Source organism: Dermacentor andersoni, chromosome 3 (genome assembly GCF_023375885.2).
Source record: "Dermacentor andersoni chromosome 3, qqDerAnde1_hic_scaffold, whole genome shotgun sequence".
Classification (NCBI taxonomy): Eukaryota; Metazoa; Arthropoda; class Arachnida; order Ixodida; family Ixodidae; genus Dermacentor; species Dermacentor andersoni.
In genome coordinates, this window is record NC_092816.1 from 200,168,690 (window position 1) to 200,188,245 (window position 19,556).

Below are 19,556 nucleotides of genomic sequence, written 5' to 3' on the forward strand. Positions count from 1 at the left end.
TGCCTTTCTTCGCGGAAAGACAGCCTAATAGAAGGATGCCCAAATCTCGCTCTGCAACGAATGGTAGTTCTGCCAGCGGAGCCTCGTTCAGGTGAATGCTTTTCGACGCACCAATAAGGAAAGCGCCCCGACAAAGCCTGGCAATATTTCGAGCACTGCTCCCCAGCGAACGCCGCGCCGTGACGGCTCCTGTTTTAGCACTTCGCCGGCAAATAACTTGGCAACAGGATACGTCGCTTGCAAATGTACCGCCACTGCTTTTGCGGAAGCATGGAGGGGTGTTTGAGAAGCGCAGGCAGGGCCCGTATCTTTAACTCAATCCGACGTTGGCTGCTTCTGACAGGCCCGTTGGTGTCGCGAGCACCGACAGTGATTCCCGTTGTTTCTTCTACCCGCCAGCATCATTACGTGTCCACGTTAGTGAAGGACGCTTTCAGTTGGCATCTAGCTCAGCCACTGCTCTGTTCTTTAATGGGATAGCATAAAGGTACGTCCACACTAGCGACGAAAACGCGCGCGACACGCGAGCGAGGCTGTCGCGAGAAAGATTGACGAAAAGCGGCATCAACGCACGGCAACTGCTCGAATGGGTGCGAGACCCATTTCTCGCGGCAGCCGTAAATCGAGCACCGATCAGAAGCGAGCCGCTCAATTGTTGCGCCACCTGTCCTACAAGCAAAGAATCATAATGTATGGCTTCTGAGATCGGGCAGACACCGAAGGGCACAAGGGCACATCTTTCGTCATCCTTTGAGTGTGCTGGTTTGACTTTCACAAGGCGTGTACCTTCTTCATAGCAAAATTACGTTCGACGAGTTTTACTGTTTTGTTTTCACATTTGTTTCTTCATGCGGCATATTGAAAAGACGGACGTGCCGCACAGTTATTCTAGTTGATGTCGCGTAATGTCACATGAACGAGAATTTTGAGGCACTGAATGTGTGGAATTAATGTGAGAACTCTGCATTATAATTGTACTGCGCAAGATGCACACGAAAACAAAAACAGGACAGGGCAGAGCGCAGACTACCAACATTACTTGATGAAACGACGGAAAGCTTTCATGTAAGTAACCTAATCACCTCCGCCACCCTGATGCGCTGAAAACTCGACAATAAATCTGCCAGAACCGACACGAACTCTGCGCAATATCTTTCACTAGCGAAAAAAAGATTAATGTGACGGGGACAAGCTCGCCCTTTAGACCCTGTTAAATATGGGTGAGCAGCGCAACCAAAAAAAAAAGACTGAAGTGGGAAAAAACTAACAAAAACAACAGATAAACAGTACACACAAGAAAACTAACAAAAAGCACTTTACGAAAGGCACATGCGAAGTAAAAATAACTGACGCCAGTAAGAACAGAAAAGCACATGATGATGCAAACGGCTTGACCAATGGAATGCAAAAACTTCGAAACTCATATAATACCACCGACAAAAGCAACTTCATTCTCTTACAGTAACATCGAAGGCGTGCTTACGCACCTGTCCGTGTAGTGCCTGATGAAGAAAGCTTCAATCATTTCCCCTTCCTGTCTTTTGACGTGCTTTTGCCACGACCGCAATTTGATTTAACACCAGTTAGCAGCCACAACTCTGACAACGAAAATCTAAATTGTTACTCCTTACAGCCAGACTGCCCTCTCACCTGCGGTCATTAATACAACGCCCCGTTTGACCGATGCACACTCTCCCACAAGATAAAGGAATACGGTAGGATAGGATAGGGATAACTATAATAAAGTGCCGGCAAACGACGGTTTAACGCGTCGTGACGCTGGCCAAGCGTCGACCCGGGGTTATACCCTTCTCTGCACTAGCCTAGTTGGGCCCGTTTGTAGTGGGTCATGAGGCTTGTGCTTTTCGAGCGCAGCCCGGGCCTGCTGGACGGCCCATAGTTGTGAGTCGTTGTCTGCAGACTGCAGTACACCTTGAAGTTCAGGCGGGTAAGTCCTGGAGGAATACGGTAAACAACAGCGGAGGTACAATTAGTGAGAAATGTTGCATGCTTGTTGGCGCACGCAAAAATTTTCTGTTTGGACATCCGTCCTAGCTCGCAAGGCATTGAAAACACTATCTTCACACGGTATCTGCTCGCGACCTTGTTGACATTATGGGCGATATTGGGCATGTACGGGATAAGTTTAATTGCCTGCTTCTCCATTTACTTCACCTTACGGCTGCGTTACTTGTACTTTTGAAGCAGACTCTCAGGTGCATTAAGCTGTGAGAGATAACCGGCTCCACATAGACATTCCACTTGGGTGTTGATGCTCTGCTGCATCTGGTGCGGACAGGACTTTTTCAGGGCCGCTGCGCAGGTTGACAGAACATACTCCTTTTTACGAGCTTAGTGTGTGCACTTTCTTAAGATATGAGGCCTTTCTTGGTTCTTAGGTTATTAAAAAAATTAATTTAAATTATCGGGTTTTACGTGCCAAAACCACGATCTGATTATGAGGCACGTCGTAGTGGGGGACTCCGGAAATTTTCACCACCTGGGGTTCTTTAAGGCGCACCTAAATCTACGTACACGGGTGTTTTCGCATTTCGTCCCCTTCGAAATGCGGCTGCCATGGCCGGGATTCGATCCCGCGACCCGGTTTTCAGGTTATACGTCCAACCGATATGCTTCTCGGCAAATCGAGTCCGCTAGTCCAAGAAATGAATTTTGTTCTTCAAAGGCCGTTGGCCTGTAAAATTCAAGTCGTACGCCTGATGAAGGCCTACAGAACAGCTTTCAAAGTAGCCCACACTCTTTTCATCTGGAATCTGTTCGAGAACAACTAAGTAGTCATCGACATAACTTAAAGTGGCCGCGGCGTTCAAATTGGGCAGGTCCTCTCTCAGGTGCTTGTGGAAGGCTGAGAGAAAAATGTCACTCACGACTGGCGCCACAGAGTAACTCTACATATACCCGCTTTGTGGACTTGGAAGCTGCCCGGGTGGCTGATCACTGTTGTTTCTTGATGGAACTTCAGAAGTTCTAACAAGCTGTTGGCGAAGATGCAAAACTTATTTTGGAAATTAAGCTTCCAAAATACGCCGATTGCTTCCCGGGTTGCTCCGAAAAGAGTATCATGTCTTATTGAAGAAAATATATTTTCTACGTCGATTGATGAAGTTAACGCTTATCGAGTTCCCTACTTCAAGAGAACTTCGCGCCAAAATATGGTCATGGATGGCAATGCAGCTTAGTAGGTAATGCACGTATCCCGATTCCATTCTTTGCCAGCTGTCCTTCTCGGACACAATTAGGCGAAGCGGGTATTTGAACTTGTGAGTCTTGCTGGTGAAAAATGAATGGAGCGACCCACCTTCTATTATTGCCATGGCCTTGTTGAGAGCGTCCAGCTTCAGTTCCTTCAGTAACTTTGTACCCCTTTTTGTACTTCTTTGGATAAAAATTGCACAGGCTTGAAATTTCTCCGCACGACCTCTAGCATTTTATCCTGAAACTGTTCTCCTGGCAAGACAACGAAGCCTTCCTCCTTATCCGACATAAGCACCATAAATTTTTCATTCTTAAGTGCGTTGACGGCAAAACCAACAGGGTGCCTGGGAACTTCCTTCTCTCTCAAAGTTGGCATTAGGCCTTCCACACCATCACGGATGACTCTTTGCTGGTCCGGTGCCTGCTCACATAGTCCCACCCATCGTGCATGAGACAACTGGCGAGGATGCGGGGAAGATGACTCGTAGCTGCACTTCGGGCCCTTGTAGAGGACGCGTTCAAGTGCTGTAGGAAGGCTTTCTGTCGTTTCATGAAATAAAGGCGGTAGTCTGCTATCTGTATTCTCCTCTTTTTCTTTTCTTGTGCACCTTGCGCAGCCCGTTTATTATGCAAGTACGAACCAACTCGTCCGCAAGAAAGTATTTAGTGAGAAATAATTTGTGTGGCTGTTGCTGCTTGCGTTTGACAGTGTCAAGGGAAAAAAATTCATAGTTCCGCAAAACTACCCCCTGATTGAAAAAAAAAAAGAAATTTTCATTGAGGAAAGTGATAAGAAACAGGGAGAAAGAAAACGGGAATTTCGATGACCCACCCGGAGTCTCCAATGAGTTTCTATTCATATGAGCGCACAGCCAAGCTCCACTTTCGCTATTCTTTAAAACACAAACACGAAGGTTATGCGCGGCTTCCTTTTTGCGCACCTCGGATTGTGTGTTCGACTGCACGTGGCAGAAGGTAGCGACCGCATTGTAGGTCGTAGAAACTGCACGTCGAATCACGCGCAGTCTCCAAGCATTCATTGTTCTCAACTGGCAACTGAATTCAGTCATAAGTGGTCGTGCAGTGCTGCTCACCTAGTCTCAAGACTTTCATTTTAGATTCTAAGCTAGTTTTAGTTCCCAATCAGCGAGCATTCAGAAGAAACTTCGTCAGCATTGGTTGTCGTCATTGGAAATACATTGGTTGTCTTCTGCTCTACGCTTCTGCTGCTGCTCGCGCACTGATCTTTATTATCGGAGCTTCATTCTTGGCATAAGAGGAATATGGGATAGTTAGTACTAACTGAAATTGCTGTACTGTGGCGCGAAAGACGTGACACGAGATGAAGTTAGCAGACAGACGGAGCACGTCGCCTTTTGTTACCTTCGTATTCGGCACTCCCCTGCGGTGTTCAACCGCCGCGGGCACTTTAAGAACGTTGTAATTCTTTATCAGCTCAAAATGTGGAAGCATAGACAGGCTGTCAGGTCCACATTATTGAACGAACAAACATGATTGCCTCTCCTTTCTGAAATAAAGTAGTTGTTTGTGTAACGGTGGTTCATGACGAAAAAGACCAAATGGCCGACGGATTTATTAATTAGAAAGACGTAAAGAGCAGGAGGAGTGCCAGATACGCTTGCACAAGCGGCAAAAGCGGTAACTGGAATGCACGTTTTAAGAAAAGGTTTATATCTCACATGAACGTAGCAGGCGGTATGCCTAGAACTCTCCCAGCTAACGTAGGCCAAGCTCTAAATCAATTGGAGAACAATATACGAATACGGCAGCAAACGTGTCACGTAGTAGGCTTCGGCATACTGCAAAATTTTTTTAATGTTTAATGAGCTAATGCACGTTATCGAATAAGCAAAAGAATTTGATCTTAGCCAGGACACTGCGTATTTGCGATGGCCAGAAATGAAGTTCGCAGGTGGCAACAAAGATGTTTGGCCTTACGGGCTCATGCACGTCTCCATACACAGAATAGCTGGCAAGGGTTCTTTGTTTCTTTATTTGTTGGTTTGTTTCTTTGTTCGTTCATTTGTTTGTGCCGTCCTTGCTCTGACCACCGTCTACAAGCGCTAGCAACACCACAGCGCCGAGCCTAATGGACAACCCAGGCGAGCAGGTCGAGGTAGTGCTCTGGCGTCATTAGGTACCGCAAGGTGTTCCAATATTACAACATCAACATCCGTGCGGCCCCTTAATTGAGAGAGTCTTCAGCCGAGGTCGTCTCGTGCACGGGTAGGACCAATGCAGAAAAAATTCCGGCCAGAGCTTCCAGAAAAAACTCGTCGAAACCTAATGATGTGTAACCAAGGCAAAGCAAAAACTGCATGAGCGTGCTTGCCGTAGTTGTCGTGCACCTGTGCACTGCTAATGAGCGTAATCTAACGCAGAGAAGATTACAATCAATCTCATTCGTAGCTATTGTTTTTGTTGTTGCTAAGAGCAATGATTGCAAATCTTTCTTTCATTAATAAAGTATTGCAGTTGCAATGGTACTCAAGAAAGAGTTCATCATTGCTTCGTGAACTTTACCAACTCATGATGAGCTGAAATGTAAAGCATGTAGCGCGTGCAATCTATATGCTGATAGCAGAAGCAAAACGTTATGAAATAATCGCTTATGATGCAAAGAGTCTTTGCTATGCAGTCGGTTTCATTGGTTGGCGTCAGCAAGAGAAGACATGTGGGGAAGATGACAATAATTTTAGTTGCATCTCTTTCAAAGCAGCACTACAACATATAGTAACCTAGCCTAGTTGATCTAATGATGTTTTACTAAATCTATCACAGACTAGCTTGTTGCCTACATTTTGTTCATATTTTCTCTTTTTATTAAAACCAATATATTCGCATTGTGCCGTTCGTTACCTATGCCTGTAACGACTCCATTTCTAAGAAGCTGTTCAGTGCTTTTTCTTTACGAAACACTCTAGACCACTGTTGCTTATCTGGACTGTTGATAAGTTAATGCTTCAATTCTATTTGATTCCCAGCGCTTCTGAAATTAGGAAGCTTCCTACGTGTACTGCTGGGTATTCTGGCATTTTGGCATTCCATTACGATGTGCTGAGTCATTTCCGGACTTTTGCTGAAGCACACATGCCTTATACTGTTGCAAATATTTTATACTTGATATTTTTATCCGCAGGCAGCCAGCTCGGGTCTCAAATTGAAAGGTACTGCCTTTTTTGTATTATTGTTCAAATTTTCCCTCCTGATTTCTTTATTACCATTTTCGTAAACCTCCATGGTCGTTTATTTTTGTTCATCCTTTGCATGTAATTTATCCTTTCTCTTTCGCTTGCTTTTTTTCGGTGACTTCTTGTTTTCTATTTACTCTGTCATTTCCCTCTACCTACTCGGCTGCCAATTTCGTGACCTCTTCCTCCATTCTGTATACACGCTTTCTGCAGTACAGATATTGGTGCACTTTAGCCATTAATTATTTTTTTACGAGTGTTCTCGGTTTTTTTAAACAAATTCTGCACTCCGCTTCTCTTACTTCAAAAGAGACGAAACTCATGCCAAGCTGTGCTGCCTTATTTGTGGTTTTTCTTTTGGACACCAAAGCCAATCGTGCGGCCCACCATTCTTTGGTCAGCTTCCAACCTTGACAATATCTGTGACTTTCGGAGCAAAATGGCCCTTGTTAAAATTAGCGGTGGCACCATTACTTCGCACTGTTCGCACCACCATTCTTCGCACCACCTAATATTTATTGCAGCCACACAGTACTCTAGTTTTCATTGTTGCGCCATTCTGCTACACTATGAACTTGATATTACATTGGTAGATGTTTGCGTAAGTCTTTCCTTTCAACAGCTCAAGCACGAGCTGTTGAATTGCTACAACCACTCATGACAAGGTGGAATTGTTCTTCAGCAATGGAAGATAAGCCGCCTTGCACCGCTACTTAAACCAGAAAGGCATCCTTTCAACCTGACATTATATCGCACTGTTGCCCTGGCAAGTTGAAAAGCGAAAATGATATAAGAAGAAATTATCCTTACACGGCCTATAATGGCATCTTGAACGTCACAATGTCTACCCCAACTTTGTAGTAGGTTTCCGTCTACGCACATCGTCAATAGGCAGTGCTATTGAAGCCACAACATAAATACAGCAACAAAATTGGCTCAAGCGCTTATGAATGGCGCTTTTTCTTCATGTAAAAGGGGCGTTCGATTACTCCAGACATTAAGCAGTCCTCAAGTAAATTGAAGCTGTTAGAACCGGTGGCTGAATGATTCATTGAAGCCGCGACTATTTGACGAGAAGGTCCTTGTTTGTGCGGGCCAGACAGACCCACTAACTATAGTACGCACGGTGGTCTCCCACAAGGAGGGGCACTGAGCCTAATTCTCTCTAACCAGCCTATGATTAGCGTTGCTGAAATATTACCGAAGTCAGTTCACCTATCAATATACGCTGATTATATTAGTTTTTGGTCATTTGCGAAGGCTAGTCTTCTAGTGCGCTCAATGATTCAACGGTCAACGACCCTAAATTGTTCATATATCTTCGAACAAGGTCTCAGTGTCCACCCAAAATTACGCGTTAGCCGCGTTTACGCATGAACAATGACACCATACCCTGTTTTTTCTCAATGGTCAGAATCACCAGTCAAGTCAGGCGCACACCAGTTTCATCGCTTCTTAGGTGTGATTATTCACAGATACCTTTCAGGGAGCCCCCACTGCATCTATCTGATGCACAGACTAATCTCGATTGTTCATATAATGAAATTCCTGTGCCTAAAAACCTGGGAGAACGGCCCGTGCTGCAGCTGTGCGGAACACTTTTTCTGGGCTTGTTACGGTACAGCTCGCCGGTTTCGCCGAACAACTGCAAGACAAATATCCGCACCCTCGAAAGTGTACAAGGCCAGGCTGTACGCACGTGCCTTGGACTACAGTGGTGCTCCTCGCCTCATGAAAAAATTGTGATTGCTACAGCCGACTTGAGTCCAACATATATCCCAGCTGATAACCTTAGAGCATACATTCGACATCTCTGTCACAACCCCATTGCTCCTCTGCCAACGCAAAGACCTCAAGCCAAACTATCAAAGCTTGTTGCGACACATAAAGGCTGCCTTCTGTCGGCCTTTACACCAGCAACAAGACCACTCTTATCCCTGCGGCACCTGCGACAGCCACAAGTACGCCTCACAGTGCCAGGAATTGCGAAGTCGCTTCATTCCCCAGTGGCTCTATGACAGTCTAAATTATTGTTAATGAACGAGGCATATGAACAAATGATGTTTGAGACTAGAGAATTTCTCCTTCATGCTCTCATAAACGGACATGACATCATGCCGAGGCACTGTCATCGGTAATGAACTTGCTTACGATGCCACCCGGTCAGCCCATAAAGAAACCCAGACAGTTCCCATACTCTTGTCAAGGACAGACACAGCGAGAGGTCTTCGCTTACTTGCTCATACCAAGATTAAGGCTTTGTGGAACACCCCGATTGCTTCGAGCTGTCGTCTCGACCGGCTTGATCCTACGTTGAAGAGGCAGATTCCAGCGCACTTCTCCTGCCATGATGCAACTCTACTGTGCCACTTCTAGTAAGGTGTGGCTTTTACAAAAGCCTACTTATTCCTTACTGGAATGTCGGACGCAACTATCTGTGACTCGGGCAACTGTGAAGAGAAGACCAAACACGTGTTGTGGTTTCATCATCATTATGGCATCGCACGCGATGTTATTTGCAGTGTGTTAAACCTATAGGACAGCAGACCGCTTTCATAGAAAAATATTCTTGGACTAGGGCCCCACGCATCGCAGGCTTACAAAGCGACGCGGGCATTGCTACGGTTCATAAAATACAGTGGCTGCAGTGACCGATTGTAGGAGTGAGGTGATGGATAACCGCACGTCTTCACATTGAAAGTATATTTCTCCCTCCCTCTTCCTTCTTTCTGTTCATGCCTTAAACACTTTGGGCTGCGCAGGGTGACACCCCGACGTGCGTCTGGTTGGCCTTCCCTACCTTTCCTTCCTTCTTTTCCTCCTCCTCCTCCATGCAGGTGTTTTCATTGACTATGGATATGACTTGACTTGTTCGATAGCACCAGGTTAACAGTCATCTTCTCAATAAAAGGTATAATTACCCACTTAAATTTTTTAAGAAACTGCTCTTTGATGCATCGATGCCCAAGAGTAACTGGTACAAGAATGCATTTGGGCTGACACTTGGAAAATATCTCGCAACTGGTGCTGTCTAGAGAATTTGTTCCAAGCGGATACGCCATCTGAACTCAGCGGCTATAATTCGTGGACTGAAATATATTGCGTGAAATAATTAATATTGTTATAGATGGAATGGGCTTATTTACACGATGACAGACGGATAGCGCAGAGCACGGGCCAGGACGGTCACGCAAGGCCAACAGGCAGCGGCCAGCTCTTCGCGCACACCTATACTCTCTTTTCCTTCGGCTCCACAGCCCGATTGTGGTACAGTTTGAGTCGGGCGACGTGCACCACTTCCGTTCTGCGTGACCGGCGTTGTGCGCAGTCACTCTTGTAGTGACTTATGTCACGTCACTCAAGCGTTGCAGTATGACGTATGGGCCGGTGTATCGTGACAATATGTTAATTACTATCACTTACTCAAGTGAACATTCTGATTTCTCGCAGAAGTAATGACCGCCTCGTGGGGCAATTCAGATGAACGGTTAGAATTGTGCTATCCGCCATAGGCAATATTAAAAAAATTCGTGCAGCTGAAAGAAAGCACTCTGTATATCAATCTCAGCAACTTTACGAATATATGGTCTACGCCCTCGTGCTTGGGAATATCCCATAAGAATCCCCCGTCTGCGTTGTCGCAACATTCCTTAATATCTAGAAATTCAGTCTGTTAAGCTCTGCTTGAAGCTATTGAAATCTATGCGCAATAAGTTAGTACCAAAAAGGTATCCTCTATGCCTCTGACCAGTGCGAAACACGTACCTCGGAGTAGCGCCATGTACCGGTTGCCCCTAAAAGAACATGACGCCTCTTACTTGGTACTTTGCTTACATACATTTTATATCTACTTTATACAAAGAGTTGAGCAACTCCCACAGTGCGGTAAAATTATCGCGTTTATGCGTTGCTGCAGTACATGCGCATGTTTATTTTTACTTTTTTAACGTACTGATCATTCACAGTGCCTGTGAGGTCATATTCCAAGGTTGAGCAAGAGCATCACCAAATTAGGCAGTACGTTTTTTTTTTTCGCCATTCCGAAGCAAAATGAAAAGAATAAACGTGAGCGCTCCCAGCCTCACCACCTGAACAGCCACATGACCTTACCAACCATGACCTCGCGATGAATCGAAAGCAATAAAGAAACAACGTGGACAGGCTTCCCTTTTTTTTTTTATTTCCATTCTCCCTTTTATTACTTTTTTTTTTGCCTCAACCGTCCCTGCACTTCAGCATTTTCTGCGCTTCTGAAGTTTATTGAAGGAAAAAAAATAGAAACCCTAAGACAGATAAACAACAACATACGCAAGAATTGTGCACGCATACCGAACAGAAAGCTCTGCGACGATAATAGCAGATGAAGACGAGTTTCCTGAGATTAGTCAAAGACAACAAAGGAGACTAAGAGATAACTATTGAAGTGAGTGTTTTCTACCGCTGGGTTAGCTTGTGAAATAATTAGGTGGCAGTGCGCCCGCTTTTATCTCTGCTGGCGCGTATTGCTGCGCATAGGCGAGTGCGTATGAGTGTTTTGGCGTGAGCTCGTGGGTTTTTTCGGGCGCCAGTCGAGGGTATCGAGGGAGCGAGCGGCGCACTCGAGAAGTGTCCCACGCTTTCTTCCAAGCTTGTGCACGTGGCAGCTTATGGAAATGAAGCGGCATCCGTCACCGGCTACGTATAGCGTTTCTCCTCGCGAGCGACGATGCGTGAAGGCAAAGAATGCTCGGAGAAGTGGGGAAAACAAGAACGACAGAAAGAAACTTTGCACTGCCGGCTTTGTCACGATGCAAAGCGTCGCCACCGTGGATAGCGGGGGAGTGGGGAAACACCACAGAGCAAAATATACGCCTCTTGATACACGAAACGCTTGCCAAAACGAGGCTGGAGCGACTGAAGGCAATAAAAAGTGACGGAGTGAAACAAACACAAAACAAAAAAAGGGAAAGTAAGTTAGCACTAACACGAATGCGCTATATGTCCAAATAAAAAGATGCCCCGGGGATATGGGGACCCTGGAAGAGTTGAAAGTTGAAATAAGGGAGAAAAGTGTCACCAGGAAAAAAAAAATACTTTTTGCACACTTCGCACTCAGACAAAAAAAAAGAATAAATAATGGTTGCAATCTACTGACAAGACCGTCGAGGCTTTCGGGCGATGAAGGCAGCGACGCCGGTGCGATGGTGAAGTACGTACATATTGAGAGTGCAGTGTTTGCATTGTTTACTGCAGTTCGCATAAAAAAGAAGAAAAGAAAAATAAATCGGCCAAATAGGGGGGAAAATGTGGCGGCAAAACACTTGAGAGAAAGAGGCGGCGCCGGCGTTTGCGAGGCCATCCGCGACGGGATTAACAAAAAAGGGGCGACGAATGAGGGCGGCCGCTAATGCGACGAACTGCGCGCTGCGCGCAAGCGCGCGTCACCTTCGCCTTCTCTCGGGGCTTTAGGCTGTGAGGAGCCAAAGGGCCTCGTCGTGAAAAGGTTCCCTTTCTTCTCTAGCAGTTTACCGCTTGCCTCTTGACGGGCGCCTCGGCAACGCAAGATCGTCGAAAGCCGCCGTCCTCCTCTGACAGGCTTTTCTATACTTATTTTTATTATTATTACGTTTCTTTTTTTTTCACGTTTGTATTCAATTTTCATTCGTGATTGATAGAATTCGAAACGGTCGCAATATCAACGCTGCCTTGAGCCCCCCTTCCTACCCGTGCCTTTCCAATTCCCAAGAAAGAAGGAACATGATCTAACAAAAAAAAGGAAAGCAAACAATGGCTTGAACTGCGAGTTGACTGTGCTATTTTGACATCAGTGAGTACGAAGTATAAAAACCAAAGAAAGAAAGATTTATTTCATCGGGTTTGGAAACTTTGACTCTCATTTTGCTTTGAGAAGCACAAAGAGCGAGAGTATTTGGCGTACGGTCGAAGCAAGAAGCCGGGATAAGAAAGTTTATATAACCAACCGTTGGCTCCGAAATCTGTCGGCCCAATGGCGGCTGTTTACTTTTCGCCAAAGCCTCGTTAATCAATCTTCTGGAAATGGACGAGAGATAGCAGCGGTCCTCTGGCGTTTCGCGGGCGGCTCGTTTCGAGGTGACACAACGCCCTCGGCGGAGCAGTGAACGACAACACGTCCGCCTTTTATTAGGTTTTGCTATTAGGGTGACCGTTGCAGCGCGAGTGGCAAGAGCTGTTGTCCACACAACATTGCAGGGAGGCCGGAATTCGGGCGTGCGCGCTTCGCAGCACAGAACACACTTGCGGCGACAATGGTGAATGCAGCGCTGGAAGCTGTGAAAGCAAAGTTTGCTGCCCCGATAATCTCGTAGGTGACTCGAGCTGTTTTCGGGTTTCTCGAAATCCAGTCCAGCGTGGATTAGGAAAAGTATTTCTTTTTTGTAATTATGATGTAGGACACGGCAATGTATCAACAGCGGAGCGCGCGCACTTCGGCAAGCAGCCGCTTGCCTCCACCCCCCCTCCCTTTCCCCTCTAAACGCAAACGAAAGATAATACATGGATAACACTGAGCACAGACCGAATGTGTCGCGTTTGCTTGGTTTATTGTGTTCAAAATGGAAAACGCTGCCCATCATTGTGACGCCGCCGGGCTTCTCGATATATGTACTTTATTCAAGCTGTGCGCTCCGTGATGAATTGTCACGCGCAATTGTTTCTTCTGTTCATTCGCAAGGGTAACCATGCGCCATTACGCCGAGCACAAGGGGGAGGAAGGAAGTACTAACCGGAAGTTTACAATTCACAGCCTTATAATCGCTGCAGCATGTAGCCAGCGCAAGGGTAACGGGCGACTGGGAGCCGTCCCTGAAAGTGCACAGAGGGATATTAAAGACTGACAAGGCTGGGGATTATTTTCCTTAGTTACGATAACACTATTACGTCAAAAAGAGGTGCCGTTAATATTATACTTGACTAAAGGTACTTTCCGCTAAGCTGAATTTAAAAATAAAAGAAAAAGATAGTGATGCCTAATAGATGTTGCCTAACAGAGTTATGCTACCTGGTAAACCGTGCGAATGAAAGGAAATTGATGAGCCATTGCAGTCTACGAAGGCGATGAGCAGCGAAACTGTTTAGCGCATGACACAGAGGTACCCAGAATATTGAACAAATGTACGAACGTACCCATTCTTCTTATCTGTAGTCATCGCGGCAAAACAGGTACGCACACACGTTCGCGCATCACCTCTTCTATTAAATGTGTCCGTTACGTAAGACAATGAATGGCTCATACCCCCTCAAGGAATGGTTCATACCCTGGGCAAATGCAGCCTCCCCATTACGACGAGAGAAGAGAAACGCTACGCTTGAATAATGAGCGGCAACGGAGCCATTCTTCTTCTTCTTCTTCCATCAAAATTATTTCACGTACACACGTCCGGGGGATCGTACGTGGTTCTCAGTGGAAACATAATACGAACTGCTTGCTTTCTGTTAACTTATTGACCTCTACTATCCAGCTGTGGAAGAAGACGGCGACGACGAACGTGCGAGCAGTGGCACTAGCGCGTTTGCGCGGCCGGCGCGGAGAATTTTTCAGAGACCTTTTTGAAAAAATTGTACAAAAGATTTTTTTCAAGAACATGTTCTTCCCTTTCTACCTGGTACCTCTTTGGCTCCCACATGTGATAAGGGTACTACAACGATGCGTTACAGGCCTCTGAGCCCAAAGGGATATGTGCCATTGATCTTGGACCCTTTCTGCACTGTCACCTAGATCGATCAACATGAGGATTTGATTTTGTCAACATCTCGGACATATTTTTCGAGATCCTAGCCATAGACAGCTTCGCTGTGGAAACAATTGCATGCAACATCTCCAGTGCTTACGCATCATCTAAATGATGCGTAAGAATTTGCTCCCAGTGACCTGCAGTTTCGTCGTCATAAGCTGCTGTGCTTGGTATAATTGTGAGGAACACCGCGAAAGAATCGTGAAACGAAGAAGCGCGGCTGCAACACTGAAATGTTAACTGAGACCAGAGTGAGACCACGAAGAAGACGCGATTACTAGGAGCCTTCACTCATGTTATATGATAGTGCGTTGTCTGGATGCCGCTGCTTCGTGCAAGCACTGGCCGATGCGTGCTGTGGTACTTGACGTAATACAACAGTGTCACGTTTGCTAGACCTCCTACGTAGACGTGGTCGCTAACGCTGCCTCTTCTCGACGCAAACCATTATGAACCGTGATCAACCAAATTTCGGTGGAGGCTGCCTTCGACGGGGCAGCGGGGGCCCCATCTTGAAAGCGAGCTGCGATGCGGGCTGAGGGCACCGGGCGCTGATAACTTCGTGAGCGCTGTGTTCTCGCCGCTTAGTTCGCGTTGCAGCAAGGGGCAGCAAGGAGGGGATTTCCCTGGCTGTTGCGGGCCCTAGCTTGAAAGCGATCGTCGAACATGACGGCCGGATGGGCTTTCTCGCTGGGTGGGCACAGAAATGCTTGCGCATTTAGAAGTCTCGAGGCGAAATGATGTAACAAATCCACAAGAAGCACATTCTTGTTGATTGCACGCATAAAACAGCTGTGAATCAGATAATATTCCATTGAAACTATTCGTTTTTACCCGTCGTGGCTGACAGGTACTGCGAATGCGCAACTTTATATTAGGTCTAGTAAAAGGCTGGTTTTCTAGTGATGCAATGTTTGTGTGAGGATCATGCCACTAGGGAATTCTTCTCTGCGCTCTTCAGGAGCACTACAGAGCAGCGAAAGAACGCACGCGGCTTATTCATATTGCGTTAGGCCGCTATTTAAATGGCATTAATTTTAATTTCCACCAGTACAACAATTTAGACTGGAAAAGAACTATTGAAAAGGTCTGCACTTATCAGACTAGCTAGACACTGCTTGTACTTGGAAAACGCATGAATGCTACACGTAAATTCAGTCGGCGACAATAAACTCTCCATGTTCAAATGCTCAGAATAGTATGCATTTTGCAGCTTATTTTCTTTTTTCCTTACTACACTGACAAGCCCCAACTCGAGATCGGTGTTGTAGCCAGAATTTTTTTCGGAAGGTTGGGGGATGAGTGGTTGGTAATGGCGAGCAGCGCAGGCCGCGTAGAAACACGAAAATTCTGTTTTTTAAGACGGGGGGGGGGGGGGGCGAAGTAGTAACGAGGAGCCGAGCAGGCCGCATACTAACACGTAAGCTTTTTTTTTTGGTGTGGGGAGCTGGGTAGGCCGCATAGTTAGACGGGAGGTGACCAGGCCGCATACTCACACATTTTTTTTTTCATCGAGGAGGGGGAGGGGAAGGAGGCAGATGAGAAGACTGTGCACTCACACAGAATCATTTTTCGGGAGCGGGGGGGGGAGGACGCACGTGCCCGCTTTGTCACCCTTTAAGTATGCGACTGCTGTACATATTCCATCACGTGCAAGACACTCTGACACATCACATTATTAATGAACACTCCCATCAGAGGAGCGTCTCCGGAGACAAATACACTTATGAAAACGTAAAGGTCGCAAACCTGCAAAGCTGTGAGCGACGTGCTTACGAACGAATAGTTATTGCGTTCATAGTGTCCGGAGTGGACCGTAATGCCTTGCGCATAGTGCAGGAAATAACGCAAGGGCGGTGCAGCGGAAGCGAGAAGCGGAAGACGCCGCCAACTAGATTGATTGCTGGATTAAAGTTCTAGGCGAAAGCATGTGAGCACCACGTGGGATGGAGACGTGCGTAGCAGGCTTTATATTTCGTGCGGGAGCATTTCTTCCCCCCAAAAATACGGGAACTGCAAGACAGGAGTAATGACTGCCATTCATTTTATCGTAGAGCGGCTCATGTGGCGCAAACAGCAATACATGATGCTTTCTGGCTAATCAACAGCGCTGTTGAACAGGCTGTGCGTATTGCTTTCAGAAAAACATGAGCAGATGGAATGCAAAACGGAGTTATTTTACAACCAGGATTATCCGGCTGCCCGATTTCCGAGACGCCCTAATCGCGCCGAACAGGCGTCGAGTTGGAAGACAAGCCGCGCATGCAGATATCGCGGAGGAATAGAAATATGCGGATCCCACGCACTCTGGGAATCGATGTAGGCGAAGCTTTCTGTGCTATTTTGATTGACGGTAATTAGCTGTGATGCTGACATGAAATGTTTAATTTCTATACGTTTTGTCCAGCACGAGAGTGGTAAGTTGATGTTAAACGCTACCTTGCGTGCACCACTGTTCGTCTGCATAGTGCACAGAACATCCTGGGGGAAGTGTTTGCTTGAGGCGCTCTTGTGCGCCATACTTCATAACCTTTGAGGAGGGTTGATCATATTCATTACCTCACGTGGAACATCACATCATGGCAAATTTATTAAACTTTAGTTTAATCATGGGGCTACATTCGTCAAAAGAGGCACGCCGCAGTTACATACTCCGGATTCATTTTGACACCGTGGTGTTCCTTACCATGTCTCTAAATCTAAGTACAGGAGCGTTTTTCATTATTTCTTTATTTCGCCCCTGTCGAAATGCGGCTGCCGCGGTCGGGATCGGTGCCGCGACCTTGAACAATGTGATAGCCGCAAATCTACCTCGGCGGGCACAGAAGTGTTGATTTTACCTGTCACCTCTTGCATAGTGTCGCTTAAACCCTACCGTGCACTTTAATGCGGATGTGCTCCTGCACGCCCTGCTTAAGTTGCCTGCTTCACAGTTTCGCATGGCGGTTATTTTTCAGAAATAACAGAAACGTACCGTACCGTTCTTCGAATTGGTATTTATCCCGTTTGCCTGCAACCGCTGTCGTGGATATAGTAGTGGCGCTTCCTGGCCTTCACACGTCACCTTTTGCCTTTACCCTCTTCCCCCCTTGTGTGGGAAATGCGAGTGAAGAGTTGCAAGGTTGCTATTTATTCGTTTCGCGACTGCGTTCGTTCTACCCATTATCTACCTCCTCTCCCTCCTCCTCTCTACCATTCTATCAAGCTTCCCTGTGGACTTGCACGTTATCAATTTCTGCAACGCTTTTGTGGGGTATCACGGATAGTCACAGCTGTCAAGAGGCTAATGTGGCGGCGCTCAGGCAGCTCCAGTGGGCATTGTGCACATTCCACGCGGTGCAAAGATCCAAACGAGTTTCTTGGGCCGCCTTTTTCTCTCTCCCGCGCTCCTGTCATGTATACACACGCTCTGAACCACTCCCCGACGCGGTGTGCCATGCAGCCACAGCAGCAGCAGCAGCAGCAATGGAAAAGGCGAAGGAAGAGGCAAAGAACGCTTCGTTTTATACCGAAAGTTGCGCGAGAAATTATTGTGCCAGACACGTAGTGGAACTAGGTTAGTGTTCGGACAATATATTCGTAGTAAAACGAGAACAACAACAACAAAGAATGAAAGCGATTGAAACGCGATGCGTTTACGCTGTTAACATATGGACGGGAAATCATTCCTCGCGGCCCACTTATGCGAAAGCTCGTTTCTGCACCGCTGGGGACAACGACGATTGCATCCATGGAAAGGCCAGTGTGAAATGCGTGGGATTTACGATAGTGCTTGCGCATTTTTACATATTCCGTTATGTTTTGGCCGGCGCAACAGGGCATCACGCCTACAACCTCCCCCCCGCCCCCCACCTCTTTCTTTCTTTTTTGGTCTTCATCGGGACAATGTCGGCATCCATGTAGTTGCAAGTAACAGAGACAAAATAAAGAGAGGGCTTGGGAAGTAATACGAAACGTAAGTGCCTGCTGGCTCTTTGGAACCGCAGGGAAGGCTCATGTTTATGGATCTTAGTTGGTCTTGCAGACACAGTAAAATAATGCATGCACAAACCGCTACTCATTTGTAGAACTTTATGTGGCGCGCCGACATGGCCGCGCTGTTGAAAGGACGGGCTGCAAGCGCTTTCTGCCTCGTGTGTATAGAATATGAGGCCGCATTTAAATGCGTAAAGAACTGGGCGGGCTTCGAAATGGGGCCAATAATTTAGGCACTCCATTTTGCTGAAGTCTATAGCGATGGCCACAAACAGGAAGTTCAAGAAAAAACACAATGTAATATTGATTTGGATGTTGCTGTCCGTGGGCGTTTATTGAAAGCAAAAAAAAATAATTTGAAGGGGGAAGCCATTTCGATGTGCCTGCCACTGCGGGCGCGCTCGTGCAAGATGGATGGGGTTGCAAACACAGCGAGAAGGGGACATCTCCGTGAATGCAACTTGTTGTGTTCAAAGGGTGCCGTTTTTGTTTCCGACGAATAAAGACTGACGCAAATGGAATCAGTCGCGTCAATAACGGGCGGTGCCAAAGCGGTTGTCATTAAATTTAAAAGCCGGAATTACTAGGCTCTCAACGAAACATTTTTGCAGGGACTTTGACCAAACAGTTAATACCCTCAATCTTGGGTTATTTTTGCATATCTTTAGCTTGCTCGCTTATACAACGTGTACATATGTAGTGGTATGCCGGACAGCTTCAATAAGAAGAAGAGCTCTGGTGTTTACGCCAGGTAGTGGTACTGTGTTCCACGAGAATCTGCGAAAACGTGCAAGCAGAGGTAATGAAGCACATAGTTTGGTGCTAGAGCAGACATTACACGACATTCATGCGAAAAAGAAAATAAATATGGCAAACTTAGAGCTGACTAGACTCATGACTCACACAATAGAACTAGCTGCGGGGTCGCACGTTGGGTCCCTTGCGCCCTTGTGCTCTTGATTTGGTGCCACGGCGGCGATTTGTGACTTATGCGAGAGACGAACGACTGCTAGTTTACACCCTGAGCGTGACACTTTCCCTCCCAGTGTGATGTGGCATCGTGTTCGGCGTAAATACAACCGACTGTTTCTAATAACAGAATGAATTGATTTTTGTCTCAGAAGATGAGGCAGACGGAATGAAGAGAGACTCGAATGTTAGATACCAGGAAAAGCTGACTCATTCTGCGAAGAACAGTAAAATCTGCGACCGCACACAAGGAACAAGAGCCATCTCTCTGAAGCAGAGTGTGTTGCCGTTGTGTACAGGGATGAATAAATGCAGATATAAATATAAATCGTTGACAAACCTTGTAACCGCAAAGGTTCGTCGTGCAAAACAAACGCGCCTAATGCGGCAGTTTACTTTGAAAAAAGAATGATAACAGGAATAGTCGGGAAAT

The 19,556-nt window shown here is 46.4% G+C and overlaps 1 protein-coding gene across 19 annotated transcripts in view; it reads left to right on the forward strand.

Moving 5' to 3' along the window:
• LOC126524372 (uncharacterized) overlaps positions 1 to 19,556 on the forward strand; it is a 248,910-nt gene that overhangs the window by 122,732 nt on the left and 106,622 nt on the right. For 2 of the 19 annotated variants that reach the window (XM_055067271.2, XM_055067272.2), the window contains exon 2: positions 6,377 to 6,404. The exons of 16 other annotated variants lie outside the window; for them this stretch is intronic. The gene's annotated coding sequence lies outside the window, so the exon portion shown is untranslated. Of the gene's footprint in view, positions 1 to 6,376; positions 6,405 to 14,053; positions 14,058 to 19,556 lie in introns of those variants that run through there. One more of the 19 variants, XM_072287378.1, reaches the window with a different exon arrangement.